At 40.0% G+C, this 25,743-nt stretch overlaps 1 long non-coding RNA gene across 1 annotated transcript in view; it reads left to right on the top strand.

Moving 5' to 3' along the window:
* LOC311517494 overlaps nt 1-25,743 on the top strand; it is a 30,340-nt gene that overhangs the window by 2,293 nt on the left and 2,304 nt on the right. Inside the window, exon 2 of the long non-coding RNA XR_014710722.1 lies at nt 3,185-3,288. This is a non-coding gene — a long non-coding RNA (uncharacterized lncRNA). The remainder of the gene's footprint in view (nt 1-3,184; nt 3,289-25,743) is intronic.

The raw sequence follows: 25,743 nt of genomic DNA, 5'->3' as shown, positions 1-25,743 counted from the left end.
AAGTTTTGATCTGTGATAGGGTTTGAAGCAGAACAACACCCAAAAGAATTCCTAGTTTCTCACAATCTAAATCCAACTAAGAATGCGTACATGTCTGTAGTGGTGTAGGGAGGTTATGGCTGTCCTTCTGGCTGTCTGTGTGCCATGCTCCCTTGCTACAAGGCCTCTGGAGGGGCACAATTCAGGGGGAATAAACACAGGGGCTCCTGCCACTTGGTGGGGTAGAGCAGACAGTCACCTTGGTGCCCAACCCCTCAGAGAGCCCTGGCCTGCACTCAGGGCAGAGCAGTAATGAGTCTCTCGGCCCAGGCCCACAGACAGGGTGGGACAGCAAATCGTTAGGGGGGGCTCTGGCCTGCAGTCTGGACAGAGCTCAAATGTCTATAAGCCCCAGCTCTCAGGCACGGCAAGGCAGCAACCAGGTAGGAGGCTCTGGCTTGTATTCAGGACAGAGAGGCAATGAGTCTATTGTGCCCAGTCCTCAAACAGGACAGGGCAGCAAACAGCTCTGGCTCTGGTGGACCGCCAACAGATGCAGGCCTCTTGACCTAGAGTGGGGAGCCTACCACTCAGAGGTGGAATGGCAAGGGGTACGGGGATGGAGGCCAATCCGACTCCACCGCCTCCCAGCCCAGGGCCCTAACAGCGGCCAAGTGGTCCACCACTGGGACTGTGGGGAAATCCGGCCACAACACACTGGCTTTCTGTCAGTCAGCAACGCAGCCAAACTATATTCGGCTCCCCTGGGCTACTTCCTACACTCCCATTCGGGATAGGGTTACCTGGGTCCTAGAGTCATCGTTCATCTCACCGAGGTAAACAACCAAAGGCTGCCCCAACAGCTTCTTGGTGTCTCTGGCAACTGACATCATCTTCTGGCAGTTCCTCCAGGTCTTGGACACTGTAGTAGATGCCATTGGGTCTGAGCTCCAGCAGCGGGTGGGAAACAGCCTGCTCCTCTGTCGGCTCCTGTGCCCACTTTTTATATTTTCGGTTCCTGTCCCACCCCTCTGCTTCCAGCGGGGCAGGCATGGGTGTCCCAGCTCTGCTCTCCAGGGTGCAGTCGCGGCTATTCCTCAGCCTGTCTGGGAGGGAGGAGGCCACACCCCCTCGCTACAAGTGGGTTTTAATAAGCTTCAGCAAATAATAATGGATCTGTGAATTACTTATTTTTTTGTAATTCAAGAAATAGGGGATCTGATAGTTTGCTATTATACTAACTCCACTGCACAAAGAATCCATTGGTTGTAGCTAAGGAACCCCGCTGAGAACACCTGAGAAATTCTTCCGGACCATAAAGACATTGTGGAATCACCCCCTCAGCAGGTGGGGGGAGTGCCATACTGGCAGGAAGTGAAACTGAGAAAGGAAACCCAAGAACTGCAAAGGCAGAGAAATCAAGTTGGGAGTCCTGGCTCCTCTGCACTGCCTAGCTGGCCCCTGTGAAGACAGGTATTGAGTTACTAGCATAGGAGTGGCTGACTAGGTTAATGATATTATCTAATGCTAGTGAGCTACAGTGGATACCCCTTGAAGCCTGGGCCGTTTCAGACTGTTCTTAGTACTCATACAGGTAAGAAAATGGACTGTGGCCTTCTCTCAACAAATCTGCCTCCTTTGAACTTACTAAACATTACAGTACCAGGCCCTCCTGAAGCTGGACCACCATGGGCCAAGTCCTCAGTCTCACTAATCATGGGCTGCAGACAACAACCACAGGCATTAGGTAAATTAGACAGAGTCCAACAGAATTAAAACTAGAATACAAGCCTTTATCTTTAGAGTTAATGGAGATTTCCCTTACTTGCAGTAGGCCCCATCATCTTTCTTGGATATGTCATTACAAAATAATATGATCACACACAGAGATGCACACAATACATTATGTTTGTTGAACAACAACATTAACTCCCAATGGGATTTCCAGACAGAAAGGTGCAGGGTTACCCAGCAGTAATGAGGTGGAGAAAGGGCAGTTCCTGGACCCACTGCTTCCAGATCTTGGTCCCACCCTAAATCCCAGAAAAGCAATTGTCAAGATGAAATTCAGTGGGATCCGAGGGAGGGAAGATGATGTCAGAGCCTTTTCCCCTTCCCACAGAGACCTTGCTATATCTCCATCCCATCATTCAGCTCATAGAAGAGGTGGGCTTGATTAGGTCCCATATAAAGTGCTTGTGAGATTGATGTTGTTTTGGGATTTTGATTGATTGTTTGGATTATGGTGTGTGTGGTAGATTTTTTGTTTTGTTTTGTTTTTTGTTTGCTAACATCTTTAGAGATATCTATGCAAAACCTTCTCTTCTCCTAAACCACTACAAATGGAGTAAAAAAAGAGCATTATAAGTATTTCTCTGTATATCTGTCTTTTTTTATTGTAAAAATCTGTGTGAATGGTCTGCCAAAATCGGGCTGTTTAGACGTTTCTTCATTTCCCAAACACCGCATCAGTAATAACAGTGCATACTGTGAAAAGCAGCAGTTGTTCTGTACAGGTGTACAGGTAATTACAAATTTGGAGTTGGTATACTGACTATTATGCAAAGTGCAATGGAGCTTTACAGAGCTGTGACTCATGGGACCTCTTCCCACCCCAACAGGTTAGGATACTGGTATAGGCCTCTTTAGCCCTAATGTTATGGGGACTCTTAAAGAAGTTCTGTACTGCCCTTTTTAATCATCACTTAAAGCTATAAAAATGTAGTAAATGATCTCTTTTGATTATGTGCACTTCAGGATTCCTGGTGTCTACAGTTAGCTTAAAGGCAGCAACAGCTAGATTGTCCTCACTTGAAGACATTTCTGTGCATGTACATTAGATGCTTACATGCTCTTGAACACAGCTCATTATAAGAGCAGAAGAGGAAAGATCAGTGGAAATAAATTCTTGCAGAAATTGGCATTATCCAAGGAGCTAGTTTTAGCCTGAGAGTAATAGAAAGATAAAATAGAAAGGTTGTGACCTTCATTCTTCATCTCCCTACAGTGACCTTCATTCTTCATCTCCCTACAACTTGATAGCTTATTCTCGAGTTAAACCCTCTGGGCTAAAATGTAGAGATGATGAAAAAAAGAAAACAAAAACAGATTATTTGTTATGCTGCCTGTGGAGCGGGCCTCAGTTATACTTAGGATACCAGCTCTTTCTTTAGAAGTAAATTTGTTTTGTTTCATTTACTCTCAGAAGTCTTCAGCTTGCATCAACTCACCATACCAGTTCATCAGCCAATTCAAAACATATTGGACTCAGAGACGAAAGTGCAACCTAAGGAACTGGATCACAAAGAGGTATTAGTTATTCACATCTGCATCTTGCTACTGTCCTGTGTTTTCTGACAGACCTCAAATGTAAGTTTTGAAATGAACAGCTAAGTGCATAGACCAGAATAAATGTAGTATTAGGAGAAAGATAACATTAAGGGCAGGAAGGGGAATCTGTACAGACAAGGAAAAGTAGCAGCATCATAGTTGCAGATAAAAGATATTTCATCACTTCTCATTTCCCTCAATAGCACTCTGAAGTTAGAGAGGTTTTTGATTTATTTTGCTTTGTTTGGTTTTTTTTCCTGTAAAAGGAATCAATCTGTTGATAAAATACATAGGAAAAAATTCATGTGAATACTCCCATCTTGAGCAATCTATAGGGCAGTTATGAATTGCTAATCTGCCTTATAATAGAGCATAATTTGGCAGCCTGATAAAAGCCTTTTTTCTTTTACTATTTCATTGTAAGAGAGCTCAAAACTGGCCATCATTTGAGTTAATTGGGTAGAGCTACTGCAATACTCAAGCATCATTTGAACCGGTATTGTTTTTTTTTTTTTTTTTTGCATCTCTATCTACTGAGTTTTTCTCATATGCACTTTTGGCCTGATTCATAAGCCATACATTAGCTTGAAATCAAATTTTTGTTTATTTCTTTTCTGATTCAAGACAGGAGAGAAGACTTAATTTTATTTCAATTTTACTTTAGTTTTATCCAATTTACTGTTTTGATACCTTATGTTTTGTCAAGGTTTTGAGAGAGGGAATATTGCATGTTAAAAAGATATAAATATATCTAATTTTCCTCTCTGGCATTACCATGCATTAGTATATTTTAATTGTTTAACTAGTTAAGGTGCCGAAGGTCCTCTAGAGACACATTGTTGAGGAATTCTCGGCTTAGTAAAATAGTTAATTGGGCAACCTACATTGTATTAAAAAATAGCAGAAGTGTTAATATTTTTGTATGACTTTTGAATCATTCACAAAGCCACATTGGCTTGTCCCCACTTCCTCCCTAATTCTTTTGATGTTATGATTCTGATATGGAAGTTTCAAACACTAATCAAAGCCTTTGCTTCTGCTTGGTATTGATGAGGATCTGAAAACATTATGCACCACATTTTCAGTGGCATTGCCACCCATTGGCAAATGCACAATTTTGCATGTGTACATGCATATGCACACAGCATTCAAGCACTAACACCATACCACACAATAAATAGAATTGAACATGGGAATTAAGTGATACAGCTCCGGCAAATCCATACTGACCATGTGCAACATTTGATTTTTCAAAAGTTTATAGATAAACTAACGTCGGTCAGATTTTAACAGTGATGGCAAAAGACACATCCTTGACACAAAGTCACTCCCCAGCCAAATTTCAAGTCCCTGCTCCAAAACATGAGGGCAACAGAGCTTCAGAAGAAAAGTTGGGTGTCTGCCTCAAGCTGAAATTTTCTGGAACATTTCAACCAAAAGAATTGTCTATGTTGTGTGCATGCCTCAGGATGAAAATTTCCCCAAAAAAATCAGCCTGAGGCAGACACACAACTTAGAAAATTTCAGCCCAAACAGTTAAAGTTTGGCATTACAATATAGGAACGGCCACACTGGATCAACCAAATATCCACCTAGCACAGTATCTTGTCTTCGGACAGTGGCCAATGCCAGATGCCCCAGAAGGAATAAACAGAACAGATAATTATCAAGTGATCCATCCCCTATTGCCCATTCCCAGTTTCTGGCAAACAGAAACTAGGGACACCATCCCATCCCATCTTGGCTAATAGCCATTGATGGATCTATCCTCCATGAATGTCTCTCGTTCTTTTTTGAAGCCTGTTATAGTCTTGGCTTTCACAACATCCTCTGGCAAAGAGTTCCACCGGTTGACTGTATGTTGTGTGAAGAAATACTTCCCTTTATTTGGTTTAAACCTGCTGCCTATTAATTTTATTTGGTGACCCCTAGTTCTTGTGTTATGAGCAGGAGTAAATAACACTTCCTTATTTACTTTCTCCACACCAGTCATGATTTTATAGCCCTTTATCATATCCCCCCTTAGTTGTCTCTTTTCCAAGCTGAGAAGTCCCAATCTTATTAATTGCTCCTCATATGGAAGCCATTCCATACCCCTAATTATTTTTGTTGCCCTTTTCTTAACCTTTTCCAATTCCAATAAATTTTTTGAGATGGGGTGACCACATCTGCACACAGTATTTAAAATGTGGGTGTACCATGGATTTATAGAGAGGCAATATGGTATTTTCTGTCTTATTATCTATCCCTTTCTTAATGATTCCCAACATTCTGTTTGCTTTTTTGACTGTGTTGCACATCGAGGGGATGTTTTCATCCAAAACGACTCCAGGATCTCTCTCTTGAGTGGTAACAGCTAAATTAGACCCCATAATTTTATACGTATAGTTGGGATTATGTTTTCCAATGTGCATTACTCTGTATTTATCAACACTGAATTTCATCTGCCGTTTTGTTGCCCAATCACCCAGTTACCCAGTTTTGTGAGATCCCTTTGTAGCTCTTCATACTCTGCCTGGGACTCAACTATCTTGAGTAGTTTTGTATCATCTGCAACTTTTGCCACCTCACCGTTTACCCATTTTTCCAGATCATTTATGAATATGTTGAATAGTACTGGTCCCAGTACAAAATTATAAGCAACTGAAAACAGGGTCTTCTAATAGGAAGTTTCTAGCAATTTAAATAACAGGCTGTGCTTCCTGATCTGCCTTTATTACATAGATTAATTCTCAATGGAGTATTCTCAATGGCCTGATTGCAAAAGCTGTCAACAGAATAGTGTTTTTCAGCCAGAATTTGGTAAGAGAAAAATCTAGGTTCTAATGGTAACAAAGTAGTTAGCACATTTCACTTTGAATGGTCCCTTATGCTATGCTATCTGTTCGATCTTGTATTTACCTGTGGCAATCGAAGGCTATGTCTACACTACCATTTACATCGGTATAACTTATGTCATTCACGGTAGGGTGAATAAGCTATCTCTAGTATAGCCATAGTCTTAGTACCTATCCCAGATCTGAAGAAGAGTCCTGTGTAGCTTGAAAGCTTGTCTCTCTGACAAACAGAAGTTGATCCGATAAAATACATTACCTAACCCACCTTCTCTCTCTGATATCCTGGGACCGGCACAGCTACTGCTAGACTTGTTAAGGGTTGTAATTTTGAAATTAGTATAAATAATTTAAATTGAAGAATTTTTGATTGTTTATGAGACAAAACTAGCGCTATCTGCTCCTGTGGGTCACTCATTTGTTTAATAATTTTCTACAAATCACTTCAATGTATATATATATAACACTAAAATGCTAATTGTTTCTGATGAATACAGCTGTTCTCTCATGTACGAGAGATACTGCACTGAAAATTGAGCACTGTAATTCAAGTAAAATGTATGCTTTAACTATATATTAAAACAAATTAGGTTATGCATCCGATGAAGTGAGCTGTAGCTCACGAAAGCTTATGCTCAAATAAATTTGTTAGTCTCTAAGGTGCCACAAGTCCTCCTTTTCTTCTTAGGGGTAGAGTTATCATTTTACCTGACTATATACATTAAGATGGATATGAATAAAAAATATCTTATATAGGACTGTGTGGTGATATTGGTTATAGCTGAAATGCGATGTTATTGACAAAAATGTGCTTCTTTAAATAAGCAGAGTCATTGTGGGCCAGATTTCCTAGTACGTACTTAGTGCTTGCTCATGGAGTACTCCCTGTAATAAAGACTGCAGCATTTGGTCCATAGCTATCAGCATTCATTTTCCAATTACATTTTAAAAATAGAGGCTATAAATAGCTTGCATTTAACATATATTATTCTCACGCTGCTGCGGTGATTGCTCAGTCAGGGTCCAGCTGTGAAAATGTTAAAACTATTCATCAGACATAAATATTCATCAGGCTGGTATTCATGTTTTGATATGTGTTGTTGGTATGGCAGGGAGGACTCCTACGAAAAATGTGCCGGTGAAATCCCCCAGTCTTGTTAAAATAATTGCAAAAATTTACAGGTAAGACAGTACAGTATGACATTCCATCCATGGAGCCACACAAGTGACACTTTCTGGGTATGTTTCAGAGTAACAGCTGTGTTAGTCTGTATTCGCAAAAAGAAAAGGAGTACTTGTGGCACCTTAGAGACTAACCAATTTATTTGAGCATAAGCTTTCGTGAGCTACAGCTCACTTCATCGGATGCATACTGTGGAAAGTGTAGAAGATCTTTTATACACACAAAGCATGAAAAAATACCTCCTCCCACCCCACTCTCCTGCTGGTAATAGCTTATCTAAAGTGACCACTCTCCTTACAATGTGTATGATAATCAAGGTGGGCCGTTTCCAGCACAAATCCAGGGTTTAACAAGAACGTCTGGGGGGGGGTGTTAGGAAAAAACAAGGGGAAATAGATTACCTTGCATAATGACTTAGCCACTCCCAGTCTCTAGTCAAGCCTAAGTTAATTGTATCCAATTTGCAAATGAATTCCAATTCAACAGTTTCTCGCTGGAGTCTGGATTTGAAGTTTTTTTGTTAAAGAATTGCAACTTTCATGTCTGTAATCGCGTGACCAGAGAGATTGAAGTGTTCTCCGACTGGTTTATGAATGTTATAATTCTTGACATCTGATTTGTGTCCATTTATTCTTTTACTTAGAGACTGCCCGGTTTGACCAATGTACATGTCAGAGGGGCATTGCTGGCACATGATGGCATATATCACATTGGTGGATGTGAAGGTGAACGAGCCTCTGATAGTGTGGGTGATGTTATTAGGCCCTGTGATGGTTTCCCTGAATAGATATGTGGGCACAGTTGGCAATGGGCTTTGTTGCAAGGATAGGTTCCTGGGTTAGTGGTTCTGTTGTGTGGTATGTGGTTGCTGGTGAGTATTTGCTTCAGGTTGCGGGGCTGTCTGTAGGCAAGGACTGGCCTGTCTCCCAGGATTTGTGAGAGTGTTGGGTCATCCTTCAGGATAGGTTGTAGATCCTTAATAATACGTTGGAGGGGTTTTAGTTGGGGGCTGAAGGTGACGGCTAGTGGCGTTCTGTTATTTTCTTTGTTAGGCCTGTCCTGTCTTGATTATCATACACATTGTAAGGAGAGTGGTCACTTTAGATAAGCTATTACCAGCAGGAAAGTGGGTTTGTGTGTGTGGTGGGGAGGGGGTGAGAAAACCTGGATTTGTGCTGGAAATGGCGCAACTTGATTATCATACACATTGTAAGGAGAGTGATCACTTTAGATAAGCTATTGCCAGCAGGAGAGTAGGGTGGGGAGAGGTATTTTTTCATGCTTTGTGTGTATAAAAGATCTTCTACACTTTCCACAGTATGCATCCGATGAAGTGAGCTGTAGCTCACGAAAGCTTATGCTCAAATAAATTGGTTAGTCTCTAAGGTGCCACAAGTACTCCTTTTCTTTTCTGGGTATGCTGTGCCTAATACTGATGCCCTATGCTACCATATGCACAGTTCTGCAGCCATTAAAGTTAACTGTAGACAGTAATACCAGTTGCAGATGTTGAAAATAGGGAATCAGGCCCCCAAATCATGAGATCATCTTAAAAATCATTAGATGTTTTACAAATAATATATTTGGCATTCTTTTTATTTGCCTTCTGGGATTTGAGTGTTTAAGGGTCACATTTTCAAGCTTTAGAACAATCAAGGCTGTATTTTTTTATATTATTTATTTGGGTTTTTTCTTTCTTTCTTTATTTTGCTTTTAAATGAAGGTTGAGATTCTTAAGTAATCACATGAGTCCTAGAGTTGGGGGTTTAAACAAAAGTATCACATATTGCAAAACTTGTAATAAAATTGTGAATTAGCAACACTGTAAATGCCAAATAACTTCAACAAGAATAGGATTTAGCCCTGATTAAACAGTAAGGTGGTGTACTATCTGAGGGGCAACTTCTGCAGCCCTTCTTCACACTCAGCAGTACTTATTCAGGCGAGACATCCCACTGAGTTCAGTAGGACTACTCACATGAGAGAATACATTAGCATCCAATGAAAGAAAAGGTTGCAGAACTGGACCTGGAGTAAGGAGTACACAATTAGGATTTCTGCTTTCAAGGGCGAATCTCCCTGGAGCTGCATCATATATAATATTATTCACAGCACAGAACTTGAGCCAAATCTTCACCTGGTGTAAATCATTGTAACTAGTGGAGCTACAGCAGTTTACACCAACTGAGGATCTGTTCCACTGACTTCCCAGTATCTGTAGAGCACCTGCCACAGTTTTGCCATGACATACATCAGGATAACAATTGAATTAATTCAATTCCATTTTACATGATGTTATATTGGAATATTCACCCAGGGTAAAATTCACCCCTGTACAAAGGTCCTGCACAGGGCGACACACTACTTAGTGATTTTCTGCCACCTGTGTTTTGTATGGGCTCCATGTTGACATGAATTAAACCTCACTTGAGAAGTTGTCTCGCTGAAATCATACTCCATTTCCATAATGAATTCTCTATTGTTAACTGGCACTGATTCACCTAAAAATGTTGGTTTAACATAAATTTATTTAATGTTAATCTTTGGCACTTGTATGTTTTTGTTTAGATGCATGGAGCTGATATTGGTTGAAAAATGATGTGACTGCCTCTAACAGCATGAATTAAACAGGGTTTTAAAAATAAAATATTGTTTTCAATTAAAACAGTCTTCCACTATGTCACGTTTTCCAAAGAGTAATAGTAGGGAACATCCTAAGAAGATCATGTGCAGCATATCTTCTCTTGCAGTCACAGCTTTATTTAATGTGATCTTGTAAGTATTTTCAGACCACGGTATGTGAATATAACTCCACAGCTGACATTGTAGACATTTATCTTCCAGTACATTTTAATTTTTTTTTTTTAAAAAAAGCATGTATTCAGTTTCTAACGGTTCAACACCAATTTAATACTGCACTACACTGGCAGTAATTAATGTGAGTGCAAGTCTCGGTGAAATCATTACCCTCTAGGCTAAAGCAGAGTGCAGCTAGTTAAGCCATACTGAAACGAACCTGAGAAGATTCAAATGCAGAGATAAGTAATTTTTATTTTTTTTTACTCGCTGTATGGTAGCAAATGTTATTTAGGTTTATTTTTTTTCCTTAAGATGACTCTTCCCTGCTCCCTATTCAATTTTCTTCCTTTCACAGTCAAGCAGTTAATAAGGCAGCAATCAAGATATATTACAACAAGAAACAAATAGTGCTGTAGTTAAAGGAACATTGGGTAAAAGTTTCATAAGCAACTAAATCCCATAATGAGTTTTATGCATTTAGGAGTGTTAGTGTCATGGAAAGCCAGCTATAGATATAGACCTCCATAGATATACGTTTAGATTTTATTTAACCTTATACATTCAATGGGAATGTTTCCATAATTTTTTTTATTTGCAATAAAGTAGTGTTTTGTTTAGCTCTCAATATTTTCTTCCAGTGTTTGCAATTCAAACATTGCAGCACCATACCAATACAGGAAGGACAGAAAGTAAAGTCACTATCACGTCACAAGCATCAAGACTCAGGATCAGTGTGCTTTGCCATTATTTGACATTTGTAATGTCTCGGAAGCGGAGTTCAAATCCAACATGCGATTACTATAATAGATCAGAAGCCGTGTGAGGTGCTGTCATGTGACATGTTTAGCAGCTCAGAGCAAAAATGCTGTGCCATTGCACAACAGGGGAACACACGCATAGCCATTTCTCTCAGTGTAACACTGAGAGGAAAAGAAAAAAGGGAGTGAGTGGGTGCACAATGTTTGAATGTAATTCAAACTCCTTACTCATTGCTTGCATTTAACCTGGTCACCCAGGAGCTGCATCCCTTTATGGCACATTTTGGATTTTTTGTTTTTGCTGCTTCTGTGAGGATTTTTTATTTATTTATTTTAAAGCTGGGATTTCGGTGAAATGCTTTACGCTTGCCTCAGTTTCTTTTGGAATATAATAGCTGGATTAAATTGAACAGTTTCGAAGAGATTTCATTTCTTGGCTTTTAAAAATCAATATTTTTCACACTGTCATGAATATTTTTTGTAGACGCCTTGGCAGCTATTTTTGTGCACTGTAATTGTGTCTATAGGTGAAGATGGAGTATCTTTCTCTCGTTATTAAGAGCTTAGTAACCCACAGCTAAAGGCTGCAATTCTTCATGTCACCGCTGTGGTAGCAAATAAGATTTTTCCATTAAGTTTCTAGTAATCTCATTTGTCAAGGAGACTGTATTTCATGTTTATATAGATTTAAGGCTACCAAAACCGGACAATTAAATGCTTCTTTTGTCATAAATTGAATTAATCCATTAGCAAAAAGTTAAACTAATCAGATATTATGATTGCTCCTACACTAACCTACTTCAGGCTTTATGTAAAGAAGATTCATGAAGTTAATTTAATTGTTAAATCATCTTTTCATTAATGGTGGCTTCAACATGCTGCCAGCGGAGTCTGACTCACTGGCATGAGTTACAACCACAGTTGCCAACTTTCACATGGTAAATAAGCACCCCAACTTTTACAATAAGCCAAAAATCAAGCCAATCCCATTTCAAAACAAGGCCAAAAAAAGCCAATCCCAAAGAACCGCAACACTCTATGTGACTTGATTCCCCCTGCATGCAGTCTGGGACTGTGGTGGGCATGCTGTGCACCCCTGACTCTCTCCCCCCACCTTGCCCCTGCTCGGCACGAGCCGATCAAAAAAAAAAAAAGAAGCAACAAGCTACAACAAACAACAAGCTAAAAGCCAAAAACTAGCCAACAAGCAACTCACAAGCCAATTAAACCAAAAACAAGCCCAATTTCTGCTTTTTTCCCCATGGGTTTGGCATGTCTGGTTACAGCCCAAAACTAGGGGAATATTCTCCCACCTGGAACTTTAGTCCTTTTTGTGAAATAGTCAGGAATATGGACATACAAAGTTCTACATGGCAGTTTAAGGAGAAATTCAAAAGAAACCAGGGATGGATTTGCTCTCAAGTCATTTTTTTCTTTTTCTTATATTTTCAGTTTTAGTCTGTGATGATCAAGATTAAAAAGGTAATGTGTACCAATTAGAAATGTTAAATCTGTTTCAATTTTAGAAGACATGCTTTCTAAGACCAGGGACTAAACCTTACTGCGGGGAAGTGCACACTAAGTGGTAGTGACTGAATGAACTGAAGTTTCTAATCAATGCAACTGTACAGATCTGATGTATGATGTTTCAGATGCACTATCTCAGCCCAGACCATTTTTCAGCTGTTTTAGATTACCACTCCTAAAACCCATAACTGCAAGGCTTTAGCCGCAAGCTTGCGATTTGATACAACTTAAAATTCAGTGAAAGCATGAAATTGCAAATGACTCACAAAACAAAGTTAATATAGCCTGCATATTACACAGCGTATTGTGCTTTCCTCCTCCACCTCCCAGATCCATTTCTTTTTCTCTAAGATTGTTGAGAGGCATTTGAAAATTCTGGGCAGTGTAGTGGCTTTTAAATTGTGGTCCATGGGCCATCAGAGGACCCAAGAGCACTTTAAGGTAGACTGCTGAGTGAAATATTGTGAACACTAAGCAGTGTTGGGTTTGGGATGCTGGAAAGGGAGTGAGATCACAAGGGGAGCTTTATCTTACTTACAGGATCTACTGAATAAAACAAGTGAGTGAACCATTGTTATAACAGATATTATGATTGTGGGGAACACCATGCCACTTCATTGAACAGGGCATTGTAAACATCATTTCTCCTTGTCATCTCAATGTGGTGAGAGGTCCGTAACCTTTCATGTTTTCTTAGCCCTTACTGGCAGTTGCTTTATAGCCAACTTTTCATCAATATCACATTGATTCTCTCTCTCACTAATGAAATTTTCTCCATTCTTTCAATATCCCCATTGATCCAAATTAAGGTTCAAACGAGGGGAGGAAACTAAACTTTTCTAAAACTTTTCCGTTAGATTGAGTCTATTTTTCCCATTGACTGTCATGTGTGGAGAAGATAGAACCAGATTTCCAGGGCAAATATTTTCATTGTGCATTGTTGGGGTTTTTTTTTCAATTGTAACATCCATTGCATACAATCTGTAATGTCAAAGCTATTCTCTTTTTATGACTTCTATTTTATTTATTCTTAGTAAGTGTCATTTTAGTGACTGTGGTCTTTTAAAACCCCACTTTGCCATTGTTAACAATTGAAAAGTGATTTCTATAGAGAAAACTGTTGGTTTATATAACAAGAGGGATATTTGGTTTTGGTTACTGTTATTAAAAATACCATTTCACTGACAACAAGAACCTGAAAAATTAGTTTTAAATTGATTCTTCTTTCTGAACAAAATATTTTGTTTTCTAGAGTTGATTGAGTTTTGCTTCTAAAACTTGTTCATCATCATGTCATTTTTTTTGTAAGTCAGTATAACCATAAAAGGGGAACATTTCTTTCTCCCGTAAAAGAATAAAATTACAAGAACAAATCCATTTTACCACTCCAATGTAGCAACCCATTTCTGAAAGCCAAAAATGCTGTAGTCATTTTTCAGAGAAGAAATCTCTGCCATTTTTTAATAACATAATGGTTTCTCGTCCTTTCAATACTCCAAAACAAAAACAAAACAAAATCATTTAAAAACATAGTTAAGGATTCTAAGCGACCTTAATGTAACTTCCTATCACATCATTTACAAACCAAGGTACTTAAAAGCAAGAAATATGAACAGCTATGGGCATCATTAATCTCATGCTGCCTTCATATTAAAGAAACACATTGTTCCTATTAAGTATAAAGTAATTCATTTGCATCACAACACAACAAGGTCAAAACTGATCTATGGATTGCTGGGTTCATTATATATATTATTTGTTGTTTTCATTTTTGATATCCAAGACCTCATTCTTATAAAGAGATCCACGCAGGTAGACCCTCATACCACACGGAATCCCACTGATTCCCTTGTGTTTGTATGAGCCAGGCAAACTCTTATAACTATTTTTTATTAGTGGTAATATTCATTAAATGCTGACTATATACTTTGCATGCTGAAGCCTTTTGATTAACTTACAGGCTAAAAGACAAAAGGCCTGGTTTACCACTGTGTTCACTCCAGATTTATACAGTGTAACTTCACTGATATCATGCTTTAATACTCTAGAAAGTGACTTGAGTGTGTGTGTGGGGGAAAAAACTTATATTCAATTTCCCAACTTTTAATTGGACAAGGAATCTATTTTTCCCCTCCCACACTACAAATGGCTTTTACCCGTTCTATCAAGCAAGGTACACTTGGTTTGTAGTACTCTGCCTTCCTTGTGGCACAGGACATTATTATCTATTGACTTTAAGAAAGGCACTTGACTTACTCCTAATTATGGGGCTGAAAATTTTTGTTATGGCTTCAGATCATGTAGCTTTATTTTTCACTATGAAGAACCTAAATAAGAAACTTGAGGAAGCCTACAACAGATCAAAGATTTAGCTAATGAGGTTATTGTGAGAGAGGAGATTTGCTAGTGCTCTTCCCCATAATTACTCTTGCCCTTGAGACCTGTTCAGCAGTCCTAACTGGGGCAAAACTCCCCTGGACATAATTGGGAACCTTTTCTGAGAAAGGAGAGAGTGAGATATGATTAAAAGGGGCCTAAGGGTTCAGGGAAATAGAGTCATGTAGGCCCAGATTCAGCAAAACACAGCCTTAAACATGAGAGTAATCCCATCCCTGCTCTGCAAAGAATTTAAGTGCGTGCTTACATTTAAGTCTCATTTACTTCAATTTGGATTACTCGCATGCTCAAAGTGAAACATGTGCTTAAGCACTTCGCTGAACTGGAGCCTACAATATTACCAGTTTTCCTGATGATTTTATCATGATGCAGACTCAATTTGTATTGCATCCTCGGGTTAGAAACTTAAATTGTGAATTGTTATTTTGTACCTCCTTCATAACACTGAATTGCCAGTAATTACAAATCTTGCACATTTACCTGCTCATACAAGACTGAAGAAAGCTGAGGCAGTTTTTTAAATTCATTTTGAGCACTGTAACATTCTGAATATTCTAATTGTCCATTTATGTGCACTGAGTATTAGCACCATGCTGTCTCTCACCTCTTTGTTGATATACCACCTCGTGGTAAATTCCATTAAGGAAAGAGTGTTTGGTTTGACTGGAAATGAACCAATGATATTGTTTCATATATTTGAGTGGAAATACATTATTATTATTGTATGACATTTGTATTCCCACTACTTTGAGGGAGTAGAACTGTTATCTAGTCTGAATACTGAATAATTTAAAGAAGTACTCTATATTAAATATTTAATCTATTCAAAATTATGCCATCCTAATATATATATGTATATATCAATTAAATACATACATTTATGCAAGACCGCTTTTATTAAAGCAAATTAAATATTGAATCAAATTAAATAATTAAACTAGATTACTTATTGTATCAATTTAACACATCAGAATTTCCATTGATGCAAGCATATATTAATAAGAGAGGGATAAATATTGAATGGGTTAAAATAACTATATTTATCTCCTGAAACAATTATTTCTTTTAAACTGAAGATGTAAGAGGGTTTGTGTGTGTGCGTGCGTGCACATAGTATGCGTTTTCTTTTTATAAAACCAGAAAAAACAATGTGCTGAATTCTCCTGGCCATCGTGGGAAGAAAGATAAGACACCAGGAATGTGGTTTAACTAGGTTGCAACTTCACGTAGGCTATGTCTACACTGGCAACTGAACAACAAAACTTTTGTTTTTCAGAGGTGTTAAAAACACACACACACACCCGAAGACAAAACTTTTGCCGACAACAAGTGCTGGTGTGAACAGCGCTTTCTTGGCAGGAGTGCTCTCCTGCTGACAACGCTAACCCTGCTCATTGGGGGTGGAAGTTTTTTGTCAGCAGGAGAGGCGACAAACAGTGGCTACATCGCACGCCTTTTAGCGGCACAGCACAGCCGTGTTGCTAAAAGCTGCGTAGTGGAGACATAGCCTTAGTAACACATTTGGGAGCTCATCCAGTGCTGTTTATACTTTGTTCTTTAATCTGGACCACCTGGGCAGGGGGTGAGGGCGATGAATCCCTTAACTGCCCCCTTCCACACTGTCATAAATATAAAGGGAAGGGTAAACCCCTTTGAAATCCCTCCTGGCCAGGGGAAAGCTCCTCTCACCTGTAAAGGGTTAAGAAGCTAAAGGTAACCTCGCTGGCACCTGACCAAAATGACCAATGAGGAGACAAGATACTTTCAAAAGCTGGGAGGAGGGAGAGAAACAAAGGGTCTGTGTCTGTCTGTATGCTGGTTTCTGCCAGGGATAGACCAGGAATGGAGCCTTAGAACTTTTAGTAAGTAATCTAGCTAGGTACGTGTTAGATTATGATTTCTTTAAATGGCTGAGAAAAGAATTGTGCTGAATAGAATAACTATTTCTGTCTGTGTATCTTTTTTGTAACTTAAGGTTTTGCCTAGAGGGGTTCTCTATGTTTTTGAATCTAATTACCCTGTAAGATATCTACCATCCTGATTTTACAGGGGGGATTTCTTTATTTCTATTTACTTCTATTTTTTATTAAAAGTCTTCTTGTAAAAAACTGAATGCTTTTTCATTGTTCTCAGATCCAAGGGTTTGGGTCTGTGGTCAACTATGCAAATTGGTGAGGCTTTTTATCCAACATTTCCCAGGAAAGGGGGGGTGCAAGTGTTGGGAGGATTGTTCATTGTTCTTAAGATCCAAGGGTCTGGGTCTGTAGTCACCTAGGCAAATTGGTGAGGCTTTTTACCAAACCTTGTCCAGGAAGTGGGGTGCAAGGTTTTGGGAAGTATTTTGGGGGGAAGGACGCGTCCAAACAGCTCTTCCCCAGTAACCAGTATTAGTTTGGTGGTGGTAGCGGCCAGTCCAAGGACAACGGGTGGATATTTTGTACCTTGGGGAAGTTTTGACCTAAGCTGGTAAAGATAAGCTTAGGAGGTTTTTCATGCAGGTCCCCACATCTGTACCCTAGAGTTCAGAGTGGGGGAGGAACCTTGACACACACACAGCCTGTTAACCTGGTCCCAGCACCATTGCTGGGATCCCATTGCCTTTCCTTCATACAGATATGAAGGTGTTCGGGGGGGGGGGGGGGGGGAGGGTGAATTTCTCAGTCCCAAAGAGGCAGTCAGTGCAAGGCCCAAAAATTCCAGTTCTACTTTAATCCCAAGAGGAGGAGATCTGGACCATTTGCTAGAATGGTGCAGAATGGTGCCTCAGGCAGGAAGAAGAGCCTATAAACCCTTCCTTTGAGTGGACAGGAACTAATAGGCTTATTTTTACAGAAGGTGACAATTTTCATCTGAACCTTTTTTATTCAGTGAAAAAGTACAGATTCAGCAACATGACACAGGTATGTCTACCTGGCTGAAAGCGTTTGCTTATGGGGCCATTGTTTCAAACAATGGCCTATACTTTCCTTATGTGTTCCTAGTTATTTAAATGTTGGAATACATTACTACAACCATTTCCTATGGTCAAAAAATAAATATAAGGTTAGACTGAGAATGGTGACAGATGGCAGTAAGAGCTGTATGTTTCAGCTCCCCCTACGATACAATTTTTTCACTCTAACATAGTGCTTCGGAAAAGTATTGCCGGTTCACACTCATGAGAGTAAGTAATTGAGGCGGGCCATATTCATTGGCAGGATGTAAAACTCCAAGTAATACTGGTGTTTGAAAAATGGAAAAGCACATGGCTGGCAGTGAAAGCAATTATGGCCAAAATTGTCATAAACTATCTGATATCCTGATGCATGTATGCAAAAGCTGAGATTAGCACAAACACATGTTCAAATGCACACACAAATGGTGACCTGCACATGTTCATCTGATACATGCAGAAGTGCACACACCTGAATATTCCAGCATATTTCCAAAAAGTATTATAGTTTATAGAAAGGAAAAAAAAACATTAAAAGTTGACAGCATGCCTTTCAATAAGGTATCACTAACATTTTTAACAAACATACGAAACATTTTCACCAAACTACTGTTGCTGAAGAATATTTCCTTGGTATTATCAACCCCCTAGAATTGAAAGATAATGAGTCATGCCTCCCAAAAATCATGAGATTGTCTTAAAAAAAATCTGATTTTTTTTAAACGGTTAATTCCAGGTACATTTTATTTGCCTTCTAGGTTATTTTAGCCTTTGAATTCACTATTTCAAACTACAGCTATGAGGAATAGCAGTTTACTTTTTAAAAAAAAACAAATGAAAGAAGAGATGCTCACATAATCAGATGACTTGCAATAAAATTGCAAGAGTTGGTAAGACTGCCTCCTTGTCCAGTCTGACACCTCAAGATGAAAAGCTTGGTTACAGATTATTTCCCATCCTATCATGCATACTCACTTTGTGTGACTGAACACATGCCATACACAAACTGCACATGTCCCCAACATAAAGGTAAGGATAATAAACCAACAACGGATGTGGATAATTGGCTGTCATCAAACTTGTTATCTGAGAGCTTATTTCTACACAGTAAAGCAGCTTTTTGCGCTCAAACTGCAGACATGTACACACTGCCAAGCCACTTTGTGCGCAGAAACTCCTCAGTTGCAGCGCTGAAAAAAACCCACTGTGACGGGAGTTGTAAGGCTGTTTGTGCAGAGGCTCCAGCTCTCTATTGCCAGTGTAGACACCTGATTGCTTTCTGTGCTGTAATTGGCCTCTGGAGTTGTCCCATAATGCCTCAAATGACCGCTCTGCTCATTGTTTTGAGCTCGGCTGCCCTGGAGACATGCGCCCCTCCCCTTTCAAAACACCGTTTCTGACAGCCATTGAGTGCTGTGCTGATCTGCTCTGGGACACAGAGCAAACCATTAATGGGGAATGCTCCTGCTGTTAAACACAGAGGCAGGTGTCTGTGTGTGTGTGAATGTGTGTGTGTGAGAGAGAGAGATTGTTGTGCAGAGAGCCCAGGGAGTGAGGCAGGGGCTGATGTCGGGGTTTCCCCCACTGCTTGCCTCAGGACTGGTTGCTTCTTGCTGCTGTCTGAACTTACACGAGAGCATGCTGACATACTCTATGTCCCCCAAAACACACTGTCTCTCTCTCCCCGCTCCATACACACACACACACACATTTCCTGTTACACACACACACACACACACCCGCTTCAGTTGAAAAGCAGCTGGCTATGTAGTAGGATGCCCATGGAACGATGGGATTGGGAAACCTGCATCATGTAACGCTGTGCCTGCCTATGAGGCATTGCAAACACTTCCCAAAGCATCCTGTGACCAGTTGCACAGTGGGATAGCTACCACAGTGCACTGCTGTCTTTGCCGTTGCAAGAGCTGCTAATGTGGATGCGCTCCAGCATCACAAGGAGCACAGTGTGGACACGCAGCAGCGGTTTAATTCCAGCGTTTTAATAAAAGTGGTATAACTTGCAGCACAGAAACTTGCCAATGTACCTTCATATCAAATATAGCCAAAAACTTACCACTGGTGCTGTACCTCTGAAGCAGATAAACAAAAGAGAACAGTCATTGACAAATAAAACTCTGAATTGGGATGTGTCATTTTTCAGACAGCAGCATCCAAAACAAAGTAATATGAGGAAGTCCCACAGTAAGAGACATTTGTCTTTGGCTTTGATCATCAGCTCTGTGTAGTGAACCAACAGAATTCAATTCTCCATTGGCTAAGGCCCACACAAAGGCCTTCATGTCACAGACCCTTAGTGTTACACATGTGTGCAGGGGCTTCACAGGAGAAGCAAGTGCTGTGGGAATGACTTTGCGCCCTCTGTGCGGCAATGCAGATGGGAGTTGTGATGGAAGATTCACCTTGCTTAGATGGATTGAGTGGTCAGGAATCCCTCCATAGAGGATCTAAACCTAAGCCCACTGGAGTCAATGCAAAGACTCCCATTGACTTTCACAGACTAGGATCAAGTGAATGGGACAACCACTTGTATTTTCAGTCCGGGGAAGATAGAATAACCATAGGGGAGATGGCCTGTGTCCTGCCTATGGGTTGGATACAAAACCACATTTCCCACAAACTCTTGGTTATGCCCCTAAAATATTTACTCCAACTTTGTGCAGACTAGGAAAGGTAGAAGGGCTGAATTTCATCCATGAAGAAAAGGGATGATCTGAAAACTAATATTTTATAATGCTTTTAATCCTATTTACATTTTTCAGATGCAAATAAAAGGGTTTAAAAAAACCTGCATTTTGCACTACATTCTTTTTTTTTTCCATTATAGTTTAGCATAATTTAATGTATTGATTCACCCTCATTTTAAGCCTCCCTTCTGATCTTTTCAGTTTTATCAGATTCTGATTCTGAGCCTCTTCACTTGCTGGCAATGCATGTTTAATACGTTTTGGATCATAAACAAGTTTTTTTATATATGTAACATGACTATACTGGACTTCTCTACATCCTAAATCCTAGACATCTATGGATCTGTGCGGAAATTTATGCTTGCTGCCTTAACCCCATGGGCAAAAACAATCAGCAGCTTCAGACAATGTGTTACTTGCCTTTAGAGCTTCTTCATCCCTTCTCATTAAGCAGGTCTCACAACAGAAAGCCAGAAGAGAGGGCTGTGGAGTTTTTTCTTAGTTTAAAAGATTATAGTACAATCTTCATTGACATTTTTCACTGAGTGTTGAAAAGGAAAAAATATTTTTTCTAACCTGTTTATTGTAGATGTATTATGGCGAGACAGCTGACAGATCTTTGGATTGACCTGCTGCACTCCATATTTTCCCTCTTCAAAAATGTAAATGAAGACTTGTTCACTTGGGACACAATCCTGTGAGGTACTGAGCAATGTCTGTGTGGTGCTGAGTGCCCTCAGCTCCCATGGCCTTCAGGGTTTGGCTCTTGAAGAAAAAAAAGCTAATCAATGCTGGATATATCTTCCTGTAACATGCCTCAGATGCAGGCTGTAGGTATTCAAAAGGCTCCAGCTATTAGCATTCAAAATAATTCTTAAAACTTAAAAAAAAAATGTCTCAGAGATAGAGTTGGTTTTAGGCACAGCCCTGAGTATGGGGTGATGTGTAAAATGCACCACACCAGGTGTAACCCCAGGAAGCCTTGACAGCCCTCTGAATCATGATTCCTCCCTTGCTTGCTCCTTGCAGTCAGGCGCAGTAATAATTTGCTGCTGGTCTGTACAAACTTCAGCACCCCCTTCCCAGTGACAGCTCAGTTTCACTTATCAGCAAGTGGAGAGTGTGAATTCTTGACTCCTCCCATTCACGAGCCCTCCCCAGCTATTTCCTACCCACTTGTTCTGGGAAGAGAGTAATCAGGTATGTAGTCTGCATGCCTGGACCCAAGGTCTGAGTACACCAAGTAGGGTTGTAAGAGGGAGTTCGTATTTCCTTGTGTGGGGGTGTGGTGTGAGTCACACAATCTAGCCCTACAAGACTTATACAATACCATGTGCAATTTACATTATAACAACTCAAGGTAAAAGGGAAAAGAGCTGAAATCTTAACATCCAAGAGAATCTTTCAAACAATATTTTTTTTTAAAAATTGTGTGTGTGTGTGTAGCGTGCACGCCTCCAGTCCTGTCTATGGCACTTTCTTAGATTTACAGTAAAAAAAAGTAAAGAAAGAATATAACATTAAAAAAAAACCCTACATTTCACATTATTGGTGATTTCCTGACTTCTGTATTATCGTCTGGGCTAGGAAGGTTCGAGGACAGAAAAATATTATTCTGCTCATGCAAATGCATCATCTTTCAAGCCACAATAGCGGCCATATTCCCAGTACTGCATCACTGTGTGTACTGGAGCTAAATTTCAACAAAAAGAGTCATTTATTTTCCCCTATGACATTCTCTCAGCTTTTCTTCAGAGCCAGCAACTTCTCACTTGTCTTGGATAGCTGAATGTATGGCACAGGTGTCCAACCCTGCAAAGGCAATACAGTATTTAATGTTCAGAAAGCAAACGATCACGATTAGTATCAAAGGTTATTTGCAAAGGCAAACACTAAGGGCCAGATTCTAGCTATACCTGTACCAGTTTGCAAGATGCAGGGAGAGCACAAAGAGGTCCCCTGCTTACGTATCCTTGTGCAGGGTTTGACCACAGTCCCAAAAAGGAGCATGATCCCTTCTCTCTCCTAGCAGCCTGATGTATGTGAGGTGCCTGAAAGAGGTAGGGTGGACTGAACGTGGGGGGATGTGGCTCTGCCTTCCTTTTTTGCATCTACCACATTGCTGGAGAGGATAGTATAGGGCACTGCATTTAAGAGTGATGCCTCCAATCCACTAGGGTATGCATTCTTGCAGCCCTTATGAGGAATTCTCAGTGAACCTGAAGCTACACAATCCTTCCACATTTACTTTAGCACAGCTGAAGTGCAGAATCTAGCCCTAAATAGCCATGAGTGAGGAATGCAACAAGTATACCTGCCAACCATTTTTAAATAGGAGAAAAATCCCAATGTCATCAAAATATTTTTTCTTCTTCTTTTGTCCTTCCAAAAAATTCTACAGCCCAGTCAATGTATTGAAAGGCATGCCCCTACTTCTTCTTCAAATATCTTTATAAGCAAAGCATATGAATAACTTGCTAGATATAGAACAGGTAAAACAACAGAAACCCAAAGTGACTGCTCAGCACAGATCTTCTACCACATGGGCCAGCAATGATGATGAATGCTAGCCCTGTCCTCTCCACACAGCCATCTCCCAAAATGCCAAATTTGCAGCTAGTGGACTCCCCCAAATAGGAAGGATAACCTCTTCCTACTTGCCCACCTGCTTACTCCCCACCAGAATGCTGGTCCTTGATTCCATGCCTCTTTCTGTGCCACCCTAACCAAAGCCTTCCCATCAGATGCTAGCCTATGCTGCTCCCCTTCATGCAGAACAAGTCATATACAGGGCACCAAGGGAGTCATGGTAGAGCAGAAAAACAGGCAGATTCCCTAATGGCAGAGTGTGACAGATCCCTAGGGTACAATATGGAACTGTGGGACTATTATGCCCCCTTAGCTCTCCAGCCTGGGCTGTCTCTCACAGTGCTTTGCTAGTGACAAGTAGCAAACCTCTCCAGGTGCTAAGATCACTCAGTCAACAACATGCAGGAACACACAGCTAAATTGTATTAATCTTCTCTACACCACTCATGAACAATACACAGGGAAACACCAACAAATCCCCCCAGCCTTGCACCCCAGAAATGTACCATATTACACTGCTCATGACCTTCTCTTGAATGATGCAGGCTCATTAATTAGTTTGCCATTTCATCAAAGGATAGTGGACATACACCATCCTTTGTAATCCAAGCAGATTCCCAAGCACTTTAGACAAACTCACTGGTAAGGATAAAACATTAAAATAAGTTTCTAACTACAGAAAGATAGGTTTTAAGTGATTGTAAGTGTTAGGCATAGAGGTCAGAGTCTGTTACATAAGAAATAAAAGATAAGATTACAGTCTAAATTCTAAACTTTATCAGACCACACAAGATTTGAATCAAACAGTTTTTCTCACCCTACTGGATGTTGCAGACAGAATTCAGTTCACAGTTCATACTAGCTAGAAAGCATTCTAGCTAGGATCATCCCTTCTCCCCAGTTCAAGGAGGCTTCTCTTTGTCTTCCAAAAGATTTTGTTTCCAGGTGTTGAATTGGAGGAAGAGAGATGTAGACTCATGATGCCACTATACCCTGGTTTATACTTTCAGTTCATGTGCCTGGAAAATACTGGCTCAAAAATGGAGTCAAACATCAGGTGTCTTGAGGTGCCTTGATGAATCAGAGAGTTGAGTAATTCCTATTGTGTGGACTTCTAGCAATTGTCTCATTTTCAATTGTAAATCTCTTTTTTACAGTCCCCTTCTGGCCAATGACTGGTGATGGTCACTTAACACCCATCTGGGTGTGGGCCACCTCCCTTGTTACCACTGGAGAACTAGCTGTGGCCGTCTCCCAGACTCACAACATATTTCAATAACAACCATATAGCAACATCTTATAACTCCATATATAATGATGATATACATATTTTGAGAGACCAGTGAGTTTCAGCAAATCATGACTTTTCCTATGATACCTTACAAGGTATTCTTTGTACAAAGTATCATAACCATATAACAGAGCGGACTATATGGGTACATGGTGCTATTTTGAGGTACAGTATGTCACACATGGTGATGGGTCTTATCATGACTAACTCTGACCAGAAGCGTTACATCATCATCATTCAGACCTCAAGAACAAAGAGTTTAGGTCAGAAGTATAAAATGGGGAACTGTATCCTAGAAAGCAGTGATTCTGGAAAGGATTTAGGTGACATGGTAAATAACCCTTTGAACGTGGAAAGGGTTCAAAAAAGAGCTACAAGATTGATTAAAGGTCTGGAAAACCCGATTTATAGTGAGAGACTAAAGAAGCTCAATTTATTTTGTTTATCCAAGTGAAGGTACAGAGGTGACTTGACCATGTCTATAAGTACCTGCATATGGAGTAAATTTCTGATAGCAAAAGAATCTGGCATAATGAGAAAATGCATAATGAAATCCAATGGTTGGAAACTGAAGCTAGACAAACTCAGACTAGAAATAACTATTTTGAACTTTGTGGGTAATTAATCATTAGAATAACTTACCTTCATCTTCAGTCTTTAAGCCAAGACTGGATGATTTTTAAAAGATATTCTATCACTGAAACAGAATTTATGGACTTGATTCAAAAATTACTGGGTGAAGGTCTTTGGTCTGTGTTTTGCAGAGGTCCCTACTAGCCTTAAAACTTGGTGAATCTATTAATCTGTAAGAGCGAACCAGGCCTCTCTTCCCCAGCCACAGAAATGCCCCCTTCCTAGAAATATGGCGACTGCAGATCTCCTCAGACTTTAAGAACTCGCCATGCCTGAGGAGTTAAAACCCTAAGAATTTACGTAATCTGTGAGCGGATTAATTGAAACCAGTGGGGCTTATCACTGAGTAAGGTACAGCTCAGTGGGGTCCTGCTCCATGACTAGGGCTCCTGGGTTCTATATTAATAGATGCAATTATAATAATTAATTAATATCTCAATCTGAATAAGTGTATAATTAGCTGGCCTTTAAGGATTAGCCAGTGTCCTAAGGGTTAATATTTATTTTGCAGTTTCCATATTAAAAGACTAGAATTCAGAAATTCGCACCTGTTAAAGCATCACTTAAGCACTTGGCACATCCAAATGTGTCCCCATTAAACAGAAATTATGCTAATCTGTCCTGAAATAAATAGCAGTTATTACCATTCACTCTCATTAGGCTAAATCAGTTTCTTGGGAGAGGTCCCAGAAAGATGGACATCCTGATTCTGGGCTTCCTATGTAGTGAAATGTACCGTATTGTATCCCGGTGTCACTTTCCCATTGCTATGACACAGTAATATCA

This window comes from Lepidochelys olivacea (genome assembly GCF_965140295.1).
Source record: "Lepidochelys olivacea isolate rLepOli2 genome assembly, chromosome: 3".
NCBI lineage: Eukaryota > Metazoa > Chordata > Testudines > Cheloniidae > Lepidochelys > Lepidochelys olivacea.
Note: the sequence above shows the minus strand (reverse complement) of the source record. Positions and strands in the feature narration are given on the sequence as shown.